The 23,306-nt window shown below is 39.3% G+C and overlaps 1 protein-coding gene across 5 annotated transcripts in view; it reads left to right on the top strand.

The window, feature by feature from the left end:
* Positions 1-6,776: 6,776 nt before the first annotated feature.
* Positions 6,777-23,306, top strand: part of IPO11 (importin 11) — a 202,537-nt gene continuing 186,007 nt past the window's right edge. For 4 of the 5 annotated variants that reach the window (XM_044932629.1, XM_025270489.2, XM_025270490.2 and 1 more), the window contains exon 1: positions 6,777-6,962. The gene's annotated coding sequence lies outside the window, so the exon portion shown is untranslated. The remainder of the gene's footprint in view (positions 6,963-23,306) is intronic. The other variant, XM_025270486.2, reaches the window with a different exon arrangement.

The raw sequence follows: 23,306 nt of genomic DNA, 5'->3' as shown, positions 1-23,306 counted from the left end.
GATGGCTGGATGGCATCACCAACTCGATGGACGTGAGTTTGAGTGAACTCCGGGAGTTGGTGATGGACAGGGACGCCTGGCGTGCTGCAATTCATGGGGTTGCAAAGAGTCGGACACGACTGAGCGACTGAAATGAACTGAACTGAACTGAACTGAATAAGATTCAGGCTTCGCTAGTGGCTTCAGTGGTAAAGAATCCACCTGCCAATGCAAGAGATGTAGGTTCAATCCCTGGGTCAGGAAGATCCCCTGATCCAGGAGAAGGAAATGGCAACCAACTCCAGAATTCTTGCCTGGAGAATCTCAACTACAGAGGAGCCTGGCGGGTTATGGGCCATAGGATTTAGCCACTAAACAACAATAATGGCACCCCACTCCAGTACTCTTGCCTGGAAAATCCCATGGGCGGAGGAGCCTGGTAGGCTGCAGTCCATGGGGTCGCAAAGAGTCGGACACGACCGACGACCGAGTGACTTTAGTTTCACTTTTCACTTTCATGTATTGGAGAAGGAAATGGCAACCCACTCCAGTGTTCTTGCCTGGAGAATCCCAGGGACCATGGAGCCTGGTGGGCTGCAGTCTATGGGGTCGCACAGAGTCGGACAGGACTGAAGTGATTTAGCAGCCCCAGCAGCAACAATAAAATGAGATTTAAGTGAATTCTAAAGTATGGAGTTACAAAGTTAAATCTTTGTTACAATGAATTGAAGAATAGTGTACAAAGTAACAATTAATGACAGAGATGAAGTAAGTAAAACTAATTTGTTTTCCCCTTCTGTTTCCTGGGCCCCAAAGATAGGACAACTACATTGTAAAAATAACAAAACCAAAAACTGAACTTGAAAAAATCCTGAAAAATACAGAAGGTGAAAAAGGAAGAAAAAGTTACTCTAATCTCACTATTCTGGGATAACTTCTGTGAACATTTTTATATAGACTTTTCTCCTATTATTTTACCAATACATATTTTTACATAGTTGAGGTCATATAATTTACAGTTTTTTCCCCATCAAAGATAGTTAACATAAAAAGTACACTTCCCAGTTATTATACAATCTTGATAATCAATATTGAAAGCTGCTGTGGATGATTTCATTTTGTGAATGTGTAAGAGTTCACTAAATCTTTCCTATACTATTATTGTTAAAATAGATCCATACACATTTTACTGCATTTATGAAAAATATTTTCTAAACTTTGAATTATTTCCCTAGTAGAGATATCTAAGAATGGAGTTATTTAGTCAAAATATATGAACATTTTAGTCTTTGAAGATATACTAATAGATTATTTTCTAAAACAATTTTCTTTCTTATCAGTAGAATATGAAAAAATGTCATATCACCCTAAAAAATACATAGGTCCATGGTATTCTTATATTTTTTTCCAAAGGAGAAATATTTTGTTAGTTTTCTTTGATTATTAAAGTAATACTCAAACATTGCAAAAAAGTTTAGATTATACAAAAAGGTTTTAGAAAGTGAAATCTACATCTAAGCTACTGTCCTTATCTAATTAAACATGATAAACTATTTTTTAAAATTTTGGCTGCATTGCATGACATACAGGGATCTTAGTTCCTCCCCGCCCGCCAACCATGGATTGAATCTGTACCCTCTGCATTGGAAGCACAGAATATTAAGCACTGGACCACCAGGGAAGTCATTAATGTTAACTGGCATAAATCCATGTTACCATTTTTGATAGGTAGAGAGTATTCCATTGTATGAACATACCATAATTTATGTAATCAGTCCTTAGTGAAAGACATATTGTTTCAAGTTTTTTAAAAATTATAAACAAAACTGAATCTGCTGCAAAATTATATCACCAAGGGCAGACCAATTAGTTTCTCAAAGTCTTATTCTCCTAACCTGTTAAACTTCAAGTGAGTTAATGTATAAGCAGCTAAAATAAACTATATTATAGAGCTGCCCAAGACCTGATTTTACCCCAGTTGCAATATTAAATGGTGTGTAGCAAATTGGAAATCCTATGACTTGGGAGTACATATTAGTGTTCTATTGCTACTATAAAAAATGATCACAAATAGTGTTGTGCTAAGTTGTTTCAGTCGTGTCCAACTCTTTGTGACCCTATGGACCATAGCCCACCAGGCTCCTCTGTCCATGAGATTATCTAGGCAAGAATACTGGAGTGATGTGCTTTATCCTCCTGCAGGGGATCTTCCCAACCCATGGGTTGAACCTGTGACTCTTACATCACCTGCATTTGCAGGCAGGTTCTTTACCGCTGGTGCCACAAAAACAGATTTATTGTCTGAGAGTTCTGAAGGTCAGCTGTCTAAAGTCATCTGCAGGACTGAGTTTCTTACAGAAGCTGTAGGGGAGAATCCATTTCCATGTCTTTCCCAACTTCTATATGCTGCCTGCATTCCTTGACTTATGGCACACGTCGCTGTGACCTCTGCTCCCGGAGTCACATTTCTCTCTTTCTGATACTCCCGTCTCCCTCTTATGAAGACCCCTGTGAATACATTGGGTCCAGTAGATAACATTCCCATCTCAAGATTTTTAATTTAACCATATTAGCAAAGTCCATTTTCCATGAAAAGTATTATCAGTTCAGTTGCTCAGTCGTGTCCAACTCTTTGCGACCCCATGGACTGCAGCATGCCAGGCCTCCCTGTCCGTCACCAACTCCCAGAGTTTACTCAAACTCATGCCCATTGAGTTGGTGATGCCATCCAACCATCTCATCTTCTGTCATCCCCTTCTCCTCCCACCTTCAATCTTTCCCAGCATCAGGGTCTTTACTAATGAGTCGGCTCTTTGCATCAAGTGGCCAAAGTATTGGAGCTTCAGCTTCAGCATCAGTCCTTCCAATGAAAAGTAATATATTCACAGATTTCAGGGACTGGGGTTTGGCTCTTTTATTCTATCTACACTGTGCCCCTTCACCTAAGAATTTGGAATTACTTAATTCATATGAACCTGCCAAGTTGCTTCAGTGGACCAGGGTAAAATTGGGTCTTAGGCAACTCTGTAATATAGTTTTTTTTTTTTAGCTGCTTATAAATTAACTCATTTGAAGTTTACCAGGTTAGGAAAACAAGTCTTTGCAATCCCAAGGATTGTAACCCACCAGGCTACTCTATCCATCAGATTTTCAGGCAAGAATATTGGAGTGGTTTGCCATGCCCTCCTCTAGGGGATCTTCCCGATGCAGGGATCAAATCCATGTCTCATAAGTCTTGCTCATTGACAGGTGGGTTCTTCATAACTGGCACTACCTGGAAGTCCTGCATCATCTTCTAATCTGTAAAATAAAGCAAAGAATATTTTCCAGCTAGGGTGCTGATGAGGATAATTAAATCATATGTGATGTCTTCAGTTTAATGTCAAACACTTAAAAGAACACTTAGAACAGTAACTGGTGCACAGAAAAGAGCTAGAACTTAGTAATCATAATATAATTACTGAGACCAATGAGTTGCATTATCATCTTTATCTGTATCTTGGAACCTACTTGAGACTGATGGGTGAGGAAAGCTCTGATGTATCTTTAACTTAGCATTGGTTTCATCAACTTTCTGTTTTCTCTTTTAGTTTTCAACTGTTTTGGGGGAAAAGCACTGAATATATATTTATATTTTAAATATACTCTGAACAGTCTGGTGATTATTTAATTTAAATTAATATTTGTATTTTTCCTCCAAAGACTCTGAGACTATGAGAATATAGCAACAAAATGCAATTATATGAAATTATTCATCCAGCTTTACACATTTTTTTCCTACTAGACTTTACATTCATAGTAGCTGAAGCTAGGACCTCCAAGTGCATATTAATTTGGTGCCCTGAAATTGTAGGGAAAATGTATCTATGTGCATTTTTCTGTTACAGCTTTCCTTCAATATCTGAAGAACCCATTATTCCAAAGAGAAAAGAGCCTCCTAAACTGATTTTTTTCATCTTAATTAAAATTAGGTAAGAGTCAGACACTACTGAGCGACTGAACTGGAACTGGAACTGGAATCTTTTCTCTACTTTGTTGCATATCCCTTATAGCCTTGTTATGCAATGTGTGATCTATGGATGAGCACCATAAACTGGAAACTCAAATGAGGAGAAGGCAATGGCACCCCACTCCAGTACTCTTGCCTGGAAAATCCCATGGACGGAGGAGCCTGGTAGGCTGAAGTCCATGGGGTCGCTAAGAGTCAGACACAACTGAGTGACTTCACTTTCACTTTTCACTTTTCACTTTCATGCATTGGAAAAGGAAATGGCAACCCACTCCAGTGTTCTTGTCTGAAGAATCCCAGGGACAGGGAGCCTGGTGGGCTGCCATCTATGAGGTCGCACAGAGTCGGACATGATTGAAGCAACTTAGAAGCAGCAGCAGCAGCATTAGAAATGAAGACTCTCAGGCCCCATCTCAGACCAACTGAATCAGGATCTGGTTTTTTTTTCCTAATAAGATCCCCATGTGATTCTATGCAAACTTAACAGTTAAGAACTATTACCTTCCAGTAAAATCAGAAGATACAATCATGCAAAATAAATTAAAGCATAAAATGTGCCAACAATGCCATCTAACTAGTAGAAAAACCTTGTTAACATTTTGGCATATACTAATTTCCAAAAAAAGCATGCCAAGCATATTGTTTGTGACCCATTCTTTCTCTATTGCATTGTGAACATGTTAACATAATTTACAAAATTTTAAATTTAATTTTGCATTGGAGTATAGTTAATTTACAGTGCTTTGTTAGTTTCTGGTGTACAGCAAAGTATATATATAGTTATATATATACATGTTGCTGTTGTTTAGCTGCTAAGTTCGGAGAAGGCAACGGCACCCCACTCCAGTACTCTTGCCTGGAAAATCCCATGGACGGAGGAGCCTGGTAGACTGCAATCCATGGGGTCGCGAAGAGTCAGACACGGCTGAGCAATTTCACTTTCACTTTTCACTTTCATGCATTGGAAAAGGAAATGGCAGCCCACTCCAGTACTCTTGCCTGGAGAATCCCAGGGATGGGGGAGCCTGGTTGGCTTCCGTCTATGGGATCGCACAGAGTCGGACACGACTGAAGCGACTTAGCAGCAGCAGCAGCAGCTGCTAAGTTGTGTTCGACTCTTGCAACTCCATGGACGGTAGCCCACCAGGTTCTTCTGTCCATGGGATTTCCCATGTGAGAAATGGAGTGTTTCCTGCCACATCAGTGAACAAGGATGTCACAGTCATCAGCAATTCCAGCCCTCCAGGGCACTACAGGAGAAGACCTGCACCATCTGGCAGCCATCAGGCTGCAGCCAGGCCCTACAGTGAGCACTGAGGTACTCGGTATATGAAAAAACACAGAATACTGGCCTCAGGATAGCTAAGATGCATATGAAAGCAATGGTTTCAGTAAGCCCAGACTCTTGCATCTTCCCAAACATAGAAAAATACCAAATTTTTTAACGTGGGATATCTGGTTTTAATTCACAAAAATACTTTTGATGTTCAGACTGCCTGTACTTTATTGCAAACCTCTACCACTCCCCCACCCCACCTCCTCCAAGCAGTTCTCTCAGGGCTACTTGAGATGCTTCCTCCCAGCCTTAAGTCCTAAAAATTTCGGCCAAATGAAACATGACTCTCAACTTTCAGACTGTGACTATTTTTTTAATTCAACACAGGCAAGAATACTGGAGTGGGTAGCCATTTCCTTCTCTAGGGCATCTTCCCGCCCCAGGGATTGAACCTGCGTCACCTGCATTGGCAGGTGGGTGCTTTACCACTGAGCCACAGGGAAGCCTATACCTCTACATACCCATTCTTTTTCAGATTATTTTTCAACATAATTTTTAATGTTTGCATTGTATTGACAATTTGTATTATACGTACATCTGTCATGATTTAATCATTCCTTTCTTGGTGGTCATTTAGGTACTTTTTAATATTTTTACTTTGAAAAACAGCTCTTAGGTGATGAACATCCTTGTAATGCAAGGCTTATGTTTGTCTGATTCAAATCGTAACACTGCTACTTACTAGCTGTGTGAACTTTCACAGGTTACTTGACCTCTCCTTGCTTCAGCTTCTTCATTTGTAAAGTCGGCACAGTAAAAAGCATCTCATACGGTTGTTTTAAGGATTTAAATATTCGCCTGATTTAAATGATTCACCTGAAGATCTTAGAACTGTATCTGGCACATTCTAAATGATTGTTATCCATCTTTAAAAAAATTATTATTATTAATCCTTATGAACACGTGACTATTTCCTTACAACAATTTTTTTCTAAATGTAAGAACACTTAGGTCACTAAGCTAGTTAATAGCAGAGGCAAAGATAACTGGATTTATCTCATTTTAATCTTCTCCCCTCCTCCTCATCGTTCTGGACTAAAGTGCCCACCAAGCAAGTGGGCACTATATTTATTAAAAAATAAATATACGTGGGAGGGTTGACCGCTGAGAGTAGGATTATTTTAAATCTTTTCTCTTTAGACAGATCTGTAAAACAGTGCAGTTTGGCAGCTGATATCCATAATAAGAAAGGGGAAATTATTTTGATTTAAGCTTCAATCAACCCAGGAAAACAACTGATTTTCCTGGGAGCAGGGCAGAGAGAACCTATGGTTTCCATGGTTACAGATCGCGCTGCGTCCGGGGTCCCAGCTCCCTGTATTGCGCAAGCGCACAGAGCTGCCTTTCATGCCCGGCGCCTTTGGTTTCGAAGAGAAAGCTCCTCCCTTTCCTTTCTCCGTTCTCCTATCATCTTCTCCCTTTGCCTAGTCCACGCGCTCCGGTGTCCGTGACGTAGTATTCACGCGCCCGTGTCGTTTAGAGCCGCGACGCTGAACATGGCGCGTTCCTAGAAGCCGCTTTCGGCATCAGTAGGCGGCGGCGTGTGGACTGGAAGCGTGGGGCGCAGAAGCAGCCGACGCCGCTTCGTGTTGGGGCGTGGAAGCGGGAGAGACCGACTATTCCGGACCGAACCAAACAGTGAGGCCCCGGCTTGAGAGCCTCAGAGCGCGCGCCTGTGGAAGGGAGGAGTGGGCTGGGCAGCGGAGACCTGAGAGGCGAGGGAAGAACGTGTGGCTGTTGGGAGGCCAGGCATAGCAGTAGCGAGAAGAGGGCGGCCTGCAGGCTTGGCTCTCTGTTACTTTAAGGACCCCTGGGAGCTCGAGGTTGCCCCAGTAAGCCTGGCAGCGGGAAGCATGATCGAGGAGGAATCAGGGTCCGGGGAAACAGGGACTGGGTGTCAAAATGAGGACGTAGGATGCTCATTGTGGCTGCCGTTGCGGGTTAGGGTGGTGCATTTGCCCTTGGGGGATAGGTGGTGCTAATTTGCAGAGATCGTGGTCGTCTTTAGTATAAAATCCTTGTATGTTTTTGCATATTGCATCCGCGACATTGCTGCTAATAGCAATGCTGTGAAAGCTTTAATTGACTATTAGATCCTTGCTTGCCTTTAGAGAAAAAGTGAAGGAAGTTCTATATTTTCATAGAGGACCTACTTGCTAAGGTATGGCCGCCAGTGCTTGAGCCCAGCTTCTTCTGCAGGTTTTGAGGGTATTTGTGATTCAGCAATACTATATTGAGGCCCATTGCATCTGTCATTTTTCTTTATCCTTTTGTGAACGTGGTGGTGAAAGAGGGCAGTATTATCTTTTCAGATTAACTTGACTACATAGGTAGGATTGCTGTATTGCCTCCTGGAGCCAAGATTGCAATTAACATCTCCCCTCCCCACTCCATTTGAACGAGCTCAGTTGTAGTGCGGTAGTGCCCTTGCAGTTTATCTCTTCTTCAGAAGGGAATAAGGAAGAGCAGTTTACAGCCGTAATGCTTTTTATATTTTTTCACGGATTGGGAGTTCATTCCTTCATTTTCACGTTATTCCAGACTTCTCTATTCATTACTGAGGCTTCAGGTTAAAGGCGGTGTTACTACGACATCCTTTTCATGACATTCCCTTGCATCTTTTGTCACTAAAGAAGCTTTCTGTGAAATTAGACTGAATATCTCTCCCTATTGGTGTAGTAGGATTGTGGAATTTTCCCCCTGTAACTCCTGAAACAGGGAATAAAAGAAACAGTTTAATTATAGCAGTGATTTGTGGCAATATATTACAGCCTTAGGGCAGCTGGACTGTCGCTGCCCTAGTTACACTTCCTAAAGCAGAAGGAAATACTCAACACAAATGAATTTAGTTGTGATAATAATGATTGGATGTTCTAAATAAATAGGTGAAGATTATTCAGGATCAAACCAGAATGCAAAAGAATCCTTGTAGATCCTTGGCAGTTAAAGTGTACTGAAAATCTTTCTAGAGATAAGTACGTGTGTTTTTCAAGAAATGTTCATAGTTTGAGAAAGAAAATATGTTTGATTAGATAGATTTTAACCTTTGTGTTGTATATATGTATGTGTGTGTGTGTTTGTATTTAATCTTGGGCTTTTCCTAGTTTAGTGTTATTGATGACATCCTTTCTTTTCCTGTCTGCACCAAATGGGGACTGTCACTTAATTTCAGAGTGTTTTAGGAAACAGCAAGACACATTTTGGGCAGGTGTGAATCTGGAGTGTTTTTGCTTGGTTTTCTAAATATCAGGCTGATTACAGATAAGTCGACAGTTAAAAGCTTTGTAGAACTTGAGCTGGATCAGTATTCTACCCTTGCTGCTCAAAATGTGGTGTATAGCATGACCTGAAGTTTGTTAGAAGTGCACACTCTCCAGCTTAACCCAGACCTACTGAATCAGAATCTGCATTTTAACAAGCTTTCCAGATGACCTGAATGTGCATTATAGCCTGAGGCACACTACGTTGGTTGGTAAAAGTTGAAGACCAAGGTCATGCACAAACCTGCATAAAAATTATAGCACTTTTTATTTTTAATCTGAGGTGATCTTATGCTGGATATCAAGTCTGATTTGTCTGGTTGAAGCAGCTAAAGGCCCAGCAGTGCTAAGTGACTTGCATAAGGTCACATATTATCTAAATTTTTAACTCAGTTTCTGATTCACTATAATGCATTTCTTTAGCTAGTTACTGCTAGAGTTCACCTTATCAAAACTGAACTAAAGCATTCATGAATGACAGCTAGGTATTCATTCAATAACAAACATTTGTTGACTAATGGAAAGGCAGCCTACTAATCCTGGATGTCTTTAGTAATTACTCTTGTCTCCCATGGTGGTTCCCAGCCCACCATCTCCTTCCTTCCTTCCTCTTTCCTGGATAATCTTGGCCTCTGCTTCACAGAGGAATTGCTGGGAACATCATTGCTTTTGCCCTCTTTCACCCACGTACTCCTTCACCTTTATCTGTTCATTTCTAATTGTGCTCTGGATTTTTTTTTCCCTCAGGGACAGTGTTTACTTGATGTATTAGTTTGCTAGGGCTGACATAACAAAAAGCAGAGACTGGGTGGCTTCAACAACAGAAATTTATTTTCTCACAGTTCTGGAGGCTGGAAATCCAAGACCAAGGTTAGTGCAGAATTGATTTCTTCCGAGGCCTCTCTCCTTGCATTACACGTGACCACGCTCTTTTTGCCTCTTTACATGGCTGAACCTTTGAGCACTAGAACCTCTAGTGTCTCTTTTTCTCTGTAAAACACCAGTCACATGGGATGAGAGGCCACGCTGATAGCCTCACTGAACTTAACCACATCTTCAAACATCTTATCTTCAATATTAGGGATACTGAGGGTTAGGGCTCCAACATATGAATTTTGGGGAATACAGTCCATAACGGTTGGTTATCCATTTTACTCTCAACTGGTTCTAACTTACTAGGATTTAAACGTACTGCACTCATCTTAAATATACTCTTTTCACTCTAGATTCCTCTTCAGTTTTATCTGTAATAATTTTTTTTAAGTTTCTTGAGCTGTCTATATTCATTTTCTCCACCTTCCTATTACTTATTTATTTATTTTTCAATGTGTTGAAGGCTGCCATCTGTTGCCGTCACTGAATTTGATGGGGTGATGGTCACTCTTGGTCTCTTTAGTCTGAAATCTAATGGAATCTTGTAAATCTTTTGACATTTTGACTGATTGTCCCCTTAAAATTCTCTTACGTTTCTGTGCCACTGGAGTCTCCTCACGTCCCTTCTGTATCTTGGTCAGTCTTTCCTTGGTATATTTTCTCTCTTCTCTGGCCACTTTAAAGATTCATTTCACTCTGGGGTACTATCTTCTGCCTCTCTGCCTACTCTATTTGAAGGATTTCATCTGTTATGACTTCAACTTCTGTCCTTGTTCTGATGATTCCCAAATCTCTGTTGAGCATACATCACCCTTAAGCACTGACGCACTGTGGTTGTTGTAAGACACCTTAAACTCACATCAAAAAAACTGTGTATCTCACCCTTTCTGAAGTTGCTTCCCTTCCTCTTGTGATTCTTGTGTACAACTTGTCACTCAGTTGGAGACACCCAGAACCTTAACTCTTCCCTGTTATTACGTTGATGTGCTGACCTTCCCTCCCTCTCCTATGTACTAATTAACCAAATCTTGTTTCATCTCTTTCATCTACTTTTTCTCTGTGGCTGCCACCTTGGTTCAGAGTATCAGTATTATCTGGCCTTCTCTGTAAACCTTCTAAAAAACTTCCTTGCTTCTCACAGTGCACCACCCCTCCGTACCCTTTCTTTTTCTGTAGGTTGATTGTACTGTTATTCTGCAGTCCTTTTATGCAGGCATTCAGATAAAAATCCAAACTACCAGGCTTAGGAAATAGAAACATTAATGCTTTGGGTTGTGCTTGCTTTATGCTTTCACCTTCTGTTATTTCCTGCCTCACATTCTTTTGTCATGCTGAATTGTTTACAGTTCTTCAGAAGTGGTTGGATGTTTTTTTATTTTATTTTATTTTTTTTTTGGATGTTTTTTTAAAGTTGAGATGTTTGTATGTTGTGTGTCTTCTGCCTCAAACATACCCATCCCCTGTCTGATGAATACCCGTGTGTGCTCATCTGAATAACTTCTACTCAGCACAAATGCGGCCTTGCTCTCTGGGAAGCCTTCCCTAGCGTTCCTAGGGTGAGTTAGGTCTTCTGAGTGTTCTTCAATAACAGCTTAGTATAGCTTTTATAATGTCTTTTGTAATTGTCTTTTTTCCTCTCTAGAATTGAATTGAAGGACTCTCTTATTTATTTCTCAGAGTAGTTCCTGCTTTATTGCTGAGTACTGTAAATGGAATTTGAATAACCAGCAAGTTGAAAAAAATGTGAATGTTACATATTCTGGAGGTTAGACTGAGTGAGTTTGAAACGTCAAAGACTTGACTTTACACAGCTGTACACGGAGATTGGGATTTAGTCACTAGATTCATTTATTTAACAAATATTTATTCCTCATTCTCTCTTGTGCCCGATACTACTTCTAGATTCTGGTGATGTACCTTTGAACAAGTCGAAGTCCCTGGTCTCTAGATCTTAGATTATAATCGAGATTCTGGACAATAAAAACATGTATATTAGAATATCAGACAGTTAAAAATATTAAAATGGAAGAGTAGAAAATAGAAGGAAGGATATTCAGATTAGAGAGTTTCTTGATTGAAGGGAAAGCTATTTTATATTTTAGATTAGGCAGTGAGGGAAGACTTATTTGATTAGTTGACAGTTTGAGCAGAAACTGGATTGAAGCTAAACAGCAAGACATGCTGATAGCTAGAGGGAAGAATTTTCCAGCCAGAGGGAACACATTCTACAGGGGGAAGATAAGATATATTTTATGTATCCATTCCATTAAAGAGGGATAGTGTATTGTCTCTAGCTCTTACTGTAGACAGTGCCAAGACAGACACCCTTATCCTTTTTTCTTCCTTGTATGCCTGTGCAGGAGTTTCTTTAGTTACAGTATCAAGTGTGGAACTGCTGGGCATAGGATATTACCTGATCATAGGATACATATACACACACACACCCACACCCCACACACTGACACATTTCACTCCTAATGGCAAGATGGCTCTCTGAAGTATCTTTACTAATGTATACTCCTAGCAGCAGTGCTTAAAGGTTTCTGTTTACATAGGTTCTTGCAAGACTGAATATTTTCGGCTTTGTAATTTTTGCCAGTCTGATGATTATAAAGTAATATCTCAATTTAAAAAAAATTCCTCATAGCCAGTGAGGCTATCTGTCTGTTCCTATACTTAGTGACCATTTGACTTTTCCCATCTGTGAATTGTCTCTATATATCCTTCATCCTGTTTTTTTATTTCTTATTGATTTACAGGCATTCCATATATATTCTATATAGTAATCCTTTATCTTCTTAGTCATTTACAATTTCTTCTTCTAATATTAAGCTTTTTAACTTGTGTTTTCATTGACTGTTAATTTTGGTTTTCAGTTTTGCTGTAATATTTATCAGGAAGATAAACTAGAGTCTTTATTGTATTTTGGTTCTCAAGTCTAAAGATTTTTAAAAACCAGTTAATTTCACTTGGTATTTGACAGCAGTCCAATTAAAAGAAAAAATTGGGTGATCAATAAAGAGTATGGGGTTGTGATGGGAGGCTTGAATTCTAAATTCCCAGACATGTCACTAATTTGCCTGTGACCATACTGGATTCACAATTTATCTCTTTTACCTTTTGAATGCAGTTTCTTGGCCAGTAAAACAGAATGCTTAAATTAGATATTTTTACTATTGAGAGAAGTGGCATAGATGGCTCCAAGGTGATAGGAAATTATTTTAATGATGCAAAATATTATCTTAGTGATGAAATATAGAACAGTTGTTAATTCTGAAGATGCTACTGGGTATACAGCCTATACATGTTTTAATGAATCAATTTTTATAAATACAAATGACTCTTCAGGCTAAACTGTCACAGCAAGATTATGAGATTCTTCTAAGACAAATCATACGATATCCTGGATCAGTAATTGGAAACTACTAGTCAAAGATACATACATTTGTAGAGGACTGATGATCCCTTAACAGCAAAAAGTTTTGACTAAAATTTGGTCAGTTATGGTCTATTAAATTTGGACTGTGCTGTTTACTCCCAAAGAACAGTATCTTGTCCAGAATCACACTTACAGTTTTTCCTTCTCATTTCTTTGGCATCAGACAAGGAGCTTTAAAACCAGTAAGCATAATTGCTGTTCTTTAGCAGTTTTTATACAAATATGTGTTTTTCCTTTCACCTAGAGAGATGTCAAAGAAGGTGGTGGTGAGACTAGTTGGGGCCTCACTGCTCAGCGTTGCCTTGGTGGGTATCACTGTTGTTGAGGAAAAGTTCCTTAAGTTATGAGGGTGTGTTCGGTCATGGGGACGCCCATGTATGCCAAACAGGCAAAAGACTTCCTGATGTTTTTCAATGCCGTTTTACTGAAAACTCCCAGTACAACACAATATATGTGTTTATTGGATGGGACTTCTCTCACAGCTGCATCCTGGCACTGTGTACTGCCTTTTTACATACTATATAGGTTACACATTTATTTCTGTGTCTCTACGCACTAGAATATACTCTTCATGAGAACAGAGTTTTTTTTTTTGGCCTTTTTAGCATTGTTGTATCCTAAGTGCCTAGAATAATGTCTGGCATTTGCAGGTATTCAATAAATATTTGAATGAATGAATGTGGAAAAGTCTAATGATAAGCCAGTAAATATGAGAAACCTGATGAAGAGCACAGGATTAGAACAAAGGATGTTAGATATTCCCAGTGAAAAGCATTGTTGACGTTTATTGGCTTAATGTGCCCCATTTCGGAAGCTGACAATACTGAGTGAACTGTTTGTTCGTTTATTCCTTCATTTGTTTTTTAGCCCTTCAGCAGACTGTTTACCTTTGTAGTATCTTTTATAGACATTTCTCTCTCTACTGTGATGTAATTCCTATACTTCCAGAAACGTTGTTTCTTTCACCTCTTTTTCACCTTTTCTGAAAGCCTGCCTTCCACTCTTAGAAATTGTAATCACATTATTGCCTTAAGTTCCTCAAACATTTACTGAGCATTTACTACATCTTTGACATACTATATTAGGTGCAGGCAGGTATAGATGAATAAGACACAGTTCTTGCCTTTATGCAGCTCCTAATTTTGTACGTGGGACTCAAATTAACAAGGAAATAGATGTAGTAATAGAAGTATGTTCTGTAGGTAAGAATGGTGTGGAGGAAGGAGCACTTTACATCTACTGCAGTTAAAGATTCCCAGAGCGGGTGTTGTCAGGAGTGAGCAGTAGCTTTCATATTCTCTGTATCGTGGTCCATTAGCTGCCATTTAAAAAACATACATAAAAGTAGGTGGAATTGTATGATGAACCTTATCTACTCACCACCCAGGTTTCACAGTTACCAGCTCATGATCATTCTTATTTCATCTGACCTCTACCTAGTTCCCCTCTAACTGTGTTTGTTGGTTGTGCTGTCTAGAAGCTTGGTCAGATTCAAATTTAACTATTATTTTTTGGGCAAATTGCTTTAAGATTTTGGTTTCTCACAGTAATAAAAATATCCATTTCTTTAAGCTTTTTAGTACGATAACTTTTCTATTTTCATTATGTTGGAACTCTTCCCCTAGTTTTCACAGAAATTCATTTCTTCCTTGACACATCTTTGACTAGTTTGCTTTTGACCCCAGGCAGTTTAGCAATTTTGTAATATTTCCTATCCATAATTCCTCCAGAATATGTTTTCTGCCTTCTGTTCTTCTTTTCATAGACTTGAACTGTAGATCATGATGACTTGCAGGCATTTAACTGTCTTTGAAAAAATGACATCTTCTCCTCATCTCTCTGTAGGGGATGTTCCAGTAATTTATGGTAAATACTGCATTGTTTATACATTTCACCAAAAAGGCTACTCTTCATTCAAGTTATTTGCCTAGTGCCTATTCTTCCAGGAGGAAAACTGGAGCTTTCAAGCTATTATGTCACTCTGAATGGCTTGTATTTCGCCATTCTTCGTCTTTCTGAACATTTGTCCTGTCAAATGTGGACCACTGCGAGGTTTTTCTCTTTAGGGGTTTTCATCCTGCTCCTCTTATCACTCTGCCTTTTCCTATTCCACAGTTTCTCAGTCTTCTTTATGCTAAAACGTTGCTTATGAATATTACATTTTCTTAAGTTCCATCATTTTATTTTGTATGAAGCTCAAAAATGTATCTTCATCTCACATTTTCTCTTGTTAGAGATGAGAGTATTTTTCATGATGCAGCATTCAAGTAAAGAAGTAGAGACAGTGGTTTAAGGAAGTTTCCCTGCCACCTTGCAGATGGTTGTCCTGGCTAGGTGGTCACTAAAGAGAATCGCAGTGTCCTCTTCCCGGGTCATTGAGGGAAAAGGATGCTTGAACATACTCTTTGGGATGTGCTACTTACTTCTCACCATCAGGTGGCACTGCAGATTAATCAGTTTATTTTTACATCCTAATAGGACATTGTCTCAGAGAAGGCAATGGCACCCCACTCCAGTACTCTTGCCCTGAAAATCCCATGGACGGAGGAGCCTGGTAGGCTGCAATCCATGGGGTCGAGAAGAGTCGGACACGGCTGAGCGACATCACTTTCACTTTTTACTTTCATGCATTGGAGAAGGAAATGGCAACCCACTCCAGTGTTCTTGCCTGGAGAATCCCAGGGATGGGGGAGCCTTGTGGGCTGCCGTCTATGGCGTCGCACAGAGTCGGACACGACTGAAGTGACTTAGCAGCAGCAGCAGCAGCAGCAGGACATTGTCTGGTAAAGGAGTATGTTGATGTGGAAGCTTTCATAACACATGAAAAGACCTCAAAGTGGAATTAAAGATAAACACACTATTGCTAACAAACACAAATTTATTTTCCTTTTATGTGATGAAAGTGTACAATATATATGTATGTGGAGCATTATGTAAAAGAAAAGTAATAAATCAAAAATGTTTTTTGTTAGTTTCATTTTTCTCAGTCTGTTAAATATTTTAAACTCTTGACATCACTTGATAAGGATTTTTAGAGATGAATATTTATAGTTAAAACTGGGTTATAAGGCTCAAAGTCCCCTTCATGAGGAGGATTGTCTTTTGGTAAATGTTGCAATCACAGATCTAGGTAAATATGGCAGAACTATTGCTTATCAACTCTTGCTACTGAAAACCAAGTTTGTAAGCTTTCTCCTGAATGTTTTGATGAGAGTGCACTTATTGACCACATTATCTACTTAAATGTGCATATTTAATATATCGCCATGATCTCTTGGTATGTGCTTGTCAAGAGAAATACATCATGATTTGAAGCTCTTGGAATGTTTTAGGATTACAGAAGAGAAATCAAGCAAATATTCCCATGCAAATTTATAATAGATATAAAGTGAAAATTCTTGGCCTTAAAAAAAAATCATTTTTCATCATAAAAGTGAAATGTGTAGACTGTTAAAATCCCTCTAACTTCTGGGACTACTTTAGAACAGTACTGTTTATAATTCTGTTTCTCGCTTGTCTTTATTCTTAGACATTTTTTATTTATATAGCTTTGCTGCATATATTTTATGTAGTATTTTTTTATTTGACATTATAGATACTCCTCTAATTACACAACAGACTAAAAAAGACCATTTTTAAAATTCTGATTGGTTTAGGATTTAAACTTGGATTTCTACCACTAAGGAGTTTGTAGGTCCTTTGAAACTCTTGAATAGATAGAATATTTTAGGAGTAGGGAAGAGTAAGCAAGGGAATATCTCCTCTCTTTCTTGTTGTTTTCTATGTTTTATTGTGTATTTTTTATCCCAAAGTAGATCAGTCTTTGACTGCATGACATCTTGTAGAGAATTTTTCAATAGCTCTGATGGTTCTTTAATGTAAAGGTATTTGGAGATATATGGAAGCATTTCGAGTCAAAACCGTCTTTATGTATACTGTGCAAGGATGCTAAACAACCTATAATGCACATATGGAGGAGAATTTTCCTGTTGAGAAACTGAAGTGAATTCAAATGGTGCAGTGTGGATTTGAATGGGACTAGCATCTCTGGTTTTTCCAGTGGTCATGTATGGATTTGAGAGTTGGACTGTGAAGAAAGCTGAGCGCCAAAGAATTGATGCTTTTGAACTGTGGTGTTGGAGAAAACTCTTGAAGAGTCCCTTGGACTGCAGGGAGATCCAAGCAGTCCATCCTAAAGGAGATCAGCCCTGGGTGTTCTTTGGAAGGAATGATGCTAAAGCTGAAACTCCAATCTTTGGCCACCTGATGCGAAGAGTTGACTCATTGGAAAAGACTCTGATGCTGGGAGGGATTGGGGGCAGGAGGAGAAGGGGACGTCAGAGGATGAGATGGCTGGATGGCATCACTGACTCGATGGATGTGAGTCTGAGTGAACTCTGGGAGTTGGTGCTGGACAGGGAGGCCTGGCGTGCTTCGATTCATGAGGTCGCAAAGAGTCGGACACGACTGAGTGACTGAACTGAACTGAACTGAGCATCTCTGGAACCTTCCAGATTATTGCAGAAGTCTTATGTCCTTTAATCTTGCTTTAATTTCTTAAACTATTACTCTTTCTTGCTCTTATTAACATTACTTATTAATACTTCAGCCACATGTTTTTCATTTCTTCAGTTACTTTTCTTGGTCTTGTGCTAACTTCGGCATTTACATAGAGCACTTAAAAGAAAATAACAGCTTAATTAAGATATAATGCACAGACCATACAATTCACTCACTGCAAGCATACAATTCAGTGATTTTTAGTATATTCACAGAGTTGTGCGGTCATGACTACCAACAATTTTAGAACATTTCATCACCTCAAACTGTAGTCACTCCACATGTTTCTCAATCCTTTTTTATTTGTGGCTTGGTAGATCCTGTCTTTGTAGCATTGAATAATATTCTGTTGTCTTGATGCACCACAGTTTATTTACCCATCCACCTACTGAAGAATATCTCGATTACTTCCAAGTTTTGGCAGTTAGGAATAAAGCTGCTGTAAACCTGTATGTGTAGGGTTTTGTGTAGATACAAAGGTTCTCAGCTGCTTTGGGTAAATACCATGTGATGCAGTGGCTGGATTGTATAGTAAAAGGATGTTTAAGAAACCACCAAACAGTTGTCTAAAGCGGTTATACAATTTTGTACTTCCGCCAGCGATGTCTGAGAGTTCCTGTTGCTCCACGTTCTTGCTGCCTATCATTTGGCCATTCTAATAGGTGTAGTGTATCTCATTGACATTTTAATTTGTGTTTCCCCGATAGCATATGACGTGGAGCACCTTCTTAATTATTTTCACATCTGTATATCTTCTTTGGTAAGGTGTTTGTTAAGGTCTTTGGCCCGTTTTTTAATCAGACTGTTTGATTTTTTTTGTTGTTGAGTCTTCAGTTCGGTTCAGTCGCTCAGTCACGTCCGACTCTTTGTGACCCCAGGGACTACAGCATGCATTTTGCCTTTTCTTCTTCTTTTTTTTTTTTTTTTGGCCATGCTGCACAGCAAGCAGGATCTTAGTTCCCTGACCAGGGATTGAACCTGAGTCCCCTGCAGTGGAAGCACGGAGCCTTATCCACTGGACTGCCAGCTAGTCCTGTTCAGTTCAGTCACTCTGTCATGTCCAACTCTTTGTGACCCCATGGAGTGCCAGGTAGTCTTGAGAGTTCTTTTTATATTTTGGATAACAATTCATTATCAGATATGTCTTTTGTATATATTTTATCCCTGTATGTGGTTTGTCTTCTCATTCTTGATACTATCTTTTGCAGAACAGAAGTTTCTAATTTTAGTGAAGTCCAGCTTATCAATTATTTCTTTTATGGATTGTGTCTTTGGTATTGTGTCTAAAAACAAACCACCACACCCAAGGTCATCTAGGTTTTCTCCTAGGTTATTTTCTGGAATTTTATATTTAAATGTAGGTCTGTGATCCATTTTGAGTTAATTTTTGTGAAAGATGTAAAGCCTATGTTTAGATTCATTTTGTTTTGCATATGGAGGTTCAGTTGATCCTGTACCATTTATTGAAGAGACTGTCTTTCCTCCATTGTATGGCCCTTGCTCCTTTGTCAAAGATTGAATTTATGGGTGTCTATTTCCGGGCTTTCCAATCTGTTTCATTGATCTGTTTGTCTACTCTTTCACCAGAATCACTCTCTTGATTCCTGTAGCTTTACAGTAAGTCTTGAAGTGGATAATGTTAGTCTCCCAGTTTGTTCTTCAGTATTGTAGTGGCTATTCCAGGTCTTTTGTTTCTCTGTGTAAAGATTAGAATCAGATTGTTTGTATCTGTAAGACAATTTTTTTGAGTTTTGGTTCCAATCAAAATCCAAAAATCAGGTTGAGAAGAAGTAACATGTTGACAGTGTTGAGTCTTCCTATCCATGAACATGGAATATCTATTTATTTAGTTGTTCTTTGAGTTTGTTCATTGGTATTTTGTTGTTTTCCTCATAGAGATCATGTATATATTTTGTTCAGTTTATATCTAAATATTTAGTTTTGGGGGGTGCTAATGTAAATGATACTGTGTTTTTAATTTTCACTTCCACTTGTTCATTGTTGGTATACAGGAAAGCATTTGACTTTTGTATATTCACCTTGTATCCCACAACATTGCTATAAATTGCCCATTAGTTCCAGGAGATTTTGGTTGATTCTTCCAGATTTCTACATAGATGATCACGTCATCTTCAGACAGACCAGATTTGGTCTTCCTTTCTGATCTATATACCTTTTCTTTTCTTACCTTTATTGTATTATGAAGGACTTACAGGTCCGTGTTGAAAAGAAGTGGTAAGAGGGAATGACCTTCCTTTGTGCCTGATGTTAGTGGGAAAGCTTTGTTTCTCACCATTAAGTATGGTGTTGTCTGTGGGTTTTCTGTAGATAGTGTTTATAAGGTTGAGAAACCTCCCCTCATCTTTTGCCTTTTAATTAGATATCTTTTTTGAATTGTAAAAATTCTTTATATATTTTGCATATAAGTCACATCAGATGTTGTTGTTCAGTTGCTACATTGTGTCCGACTCTTTGAGACCCCACTGCAGCGCACCAGGCTCCCCTGTCCTTCACCATCTCCTGGAGTCTGCACAAATTCATGTTCATTGAGTCGGTGATGCCATACAACCATCTCATCCTCTCTCTACCCCTTCTCCTGCCTTCAGTCTTTCCCAGCATCAGGGTCTTTTGCAGTGAATCAGCTCCTCGTGTCAAGTAGCCAAAGACTGGAACTTGGGCCATAAAGAAAGCTGAGCATGGAAGAGTTGATGCTTTTGAACTGTGGTGTTGGAGAAGACTCTTGAGAGTCCCTTGGACATCAAGGAGATCAAACCAGTCAATCCTAAAGGAAATCAGTCCTGAATATTCATTGGAAGGACTGATGTTAAAGCTGAAACTCCAGTACTTTGGTCACCTGATACGAAGAACTGACTCATTTGAAAAGACCCTGATGCTGGGAAAGATTGAAGGCAGGAGGAGAAGGGGACAACAGAGGATGAGATGGTTGGATGGCATCACCAACTCGATGGACATGAGTTTGAGCAAGCTCTGTGAGTTGGTGATGGACAGGGAAGCCTGGCGTGCTGCAGTCCATGGGGTCGCAAAGAGTCGGACACGACTGAGCATCTGAACCAAACTCATTTGCCATGAATTGATGGAACTGGATGCCATGAACTTAGTTTTTTGAATGTTGAGTTTTAAAGCCAGCTTTTTCACTCTCCTCTTTCACCTTCATCAAGAGGCTCTTAGTTCCTCTTTGCTTTCTGCCATTAGGGTGGTATCATCTTCATATCTGAGGTTGTAGATACTTCTGGCAATCTTAATTCCAGCTTGTGATTCATTCAACCTGGCATTTTGCATGATGCACTCTGCATGTAAGTTAAATAAGCAGGGTGACAATATACAGCCTTGATGTACTCCTTTCCCAATTTTGAGCCAGTGCATTGTTCTTTGTCTGGTTCTAATTGTTGCTTCTTGACCTGCATACAGGTTTCTCAGAAGGCAGGTAAGGTGGTCTGGTATTCCCATCTTTTTAAGAATTTTCCTCAGTTTGTTGTGATCCACACAGTCAAATGCTTTAGTTTAGTCAATTTGCAAATATTTTCTCCCATTCTGTGAATTGTCTTTACTTTCTTGATGGTATTGTTTGGTAAAGTTTTAAATTTTGATGACTATAATTGTTCTTAGTTTAATTGCATGTGCTTTGGTATCATATTTGAGAATGCTTTACCTGGTCCAAAGTCATGAAGATTTACTGCTAGACCTTCTAAGAGTTTTATAGAGTTAACTCTTCATGCTTAGCTCTGTGATTCATTTGGAGTTAATTTTTGTTTATGGTATAAGGAAGAGGTCCAGCTATTCTTTGTATGTTGATATTCAGTGGTTCCCTCACTGTTTGTTGAAAAGACTGTTCTTTTTCTATCGAATTGTCTTGGTGCCCTTGTTGAAAATCACTTGCCTTTAAATGTAAGGGTCTATCTGGACTTTAAAATCTGTTTCATTAATGTGTATATCTGGCCTCTTGCCAGTACCAACACTGTCTTGATTACTGTAGCTCCATTGTAAGCTTTGAAATCTGGAAGTGTGAATGTTATTTCCGTATTTTTGTTTCTGATTGCAATCTGATAACTTATTTGTATGATTTCAATTCTTTTAAATGTGTCGAGACTAAGTTTTTGGTCTAGCATTATGGTCTCTCCTGGAGAATGTTTGATGTACGCCTGAGATGAATGTTTGCTCGCATTCTACTGTTGTTGAGTGGAATGTTTGTTAGGTTTGGTTTGTGTATCATGTTGTTCAAAACATATTTCCTTGTTCATCTTCTTTCTAGATGTTCCGTTCATTTTTAAAAAGTGGAGTATTGAAATCTCCAGCTGTTACTGTTTGTGGTTGAGCATCCTGGGGTGGGCATGATTGAGGCCCACTGTGCTTGGCCTGATAGTCCTGGGGTAGAGCTTCTGACCTGTGAGTGCTGCCAGGCTGGCAGAAGAGTACCCAGAGCTTTTGGCTGTGCTTGTCTGGAACAGAGCTGCAGTGTGTAGCTGGGGCAGATGAGAAATGCTGGCCGCCTGCCCCTTGTGGGGAGAAACTGCAGCCTCCTGTCTTGGCTCATTCTGCCTGGAGGATGGCCTCTGTCAGTCTGGGGAGCAGCAGGGAGCTTGTGGCTCAAATGCCACAGATTCTTGCTATTTTTACCAAAATTTAGCACTATTTCTTGTGTAAGCGTTTCTGCGTTTGCTGTGTGTCCTTAAACATACTTTCCAGAGACTGAAAATGGTTCCTTTTGTAACTTTTATCAGTCACAGTTGTTATACTGAGGAGAGGATCTATGGAGCTCTTCATGCCATCGTTCCTGAAGTATTCTCTTTTCTTTCTTTAAAAAAAAAAAAAATATATATATATATATATATATATATGTATTTATTTATTTTTGGCTGTGCTGGGTCTTCATAGACATGGGCTCTCTCTAGTTGCAGCAGGTGGGGGCTACACTTGATTGCAGCGCACGGGCTTCTCGGTGCAGCGCTGGCTTCTCTTATGGAGCACCAGCTTAGGCGCACGGGCTTCAGCAGTTGAAGCACGCGGGCTCAGTAATCGCGGTGCACAGGCGTAGTTGCCCTGCAGTTTGTGGGATCTTCCTGGACAAGGAATTGAACCCATGTCCCCTGCTTTGGCAGGCAGATTCTTAACCACTTGGACCACCAGGGAAGTCCTCCTTTCTTTCTTTTAAACTGGACATGGAAGCTAGAGTACTGATTAGATTGTTGCTGATCATTTTTGGTATTTCAGAGATGAGGTTGTATACTTCTTTTTGTATCACCTCAGAAGGCACTTAGCTCAAGTTGTGTAGCTGTTGGTGATACTGTAGTAAATTTGCTTTCTTGGTTGATCTGGTGACTGACAGATCCCTTCATTTTAAAGGTTTATTTCTTCATTGCATTTAGCAAGTAATCTGTGGGATGATACTTAGACACACTGGGAATATCCTGTTCCCCAACAGCTCTTCTTTCACTTAATGGTTTTAGCATCCATATTGATCTATGCCTGAATAAATTATATCACTGAGGGAACCTTTTTTGATTTTGAAATTCTTTTTCCTTCAACTTCTCTTATAATCTTATGCCTTCTTTTTCTCAGTTTACTTACGGCTTTAATTTTTAATAGTAGGGTGGCGTTATTGTTTGTGTGGAATGTCCTAAAACTAAGGATAAACACAGGTAATGTAGTAGACTAAAAAATTGTCATGACTGGAATTGAAGTTGATGTAGGCCTGAGAAGTCTGTTTTTTGGTGACAGGCAGAGGTATTGGCTTTTCTTTATTTATTTCTTTTAATGAAAATTAGTTTGTTTTCAACTGTAGGCACATCTGTATTATCTTTGGACTTTGGATTTTTCCAGACTTGGGAAGAT

Source organism: Bubalus bubalis, chromosome 19, assembly GCF_019923935.1.
Source record: "Bubalus bubalis isolate 160015118507 breed Murrah chromosome 19, NDDB_SH_1, whole genome shotgun sequence".
Classification (NCBI taxonomy): domain Eukaryota; kingdom Metazoa; phylum Chordata; class Mammalia; order Artiodactyla; family Bovidae; genus Bubalus; species Bubalus bubalis.
This window is presented reverse-complemented; position numbering and strand designations above follow the sequence as displayed.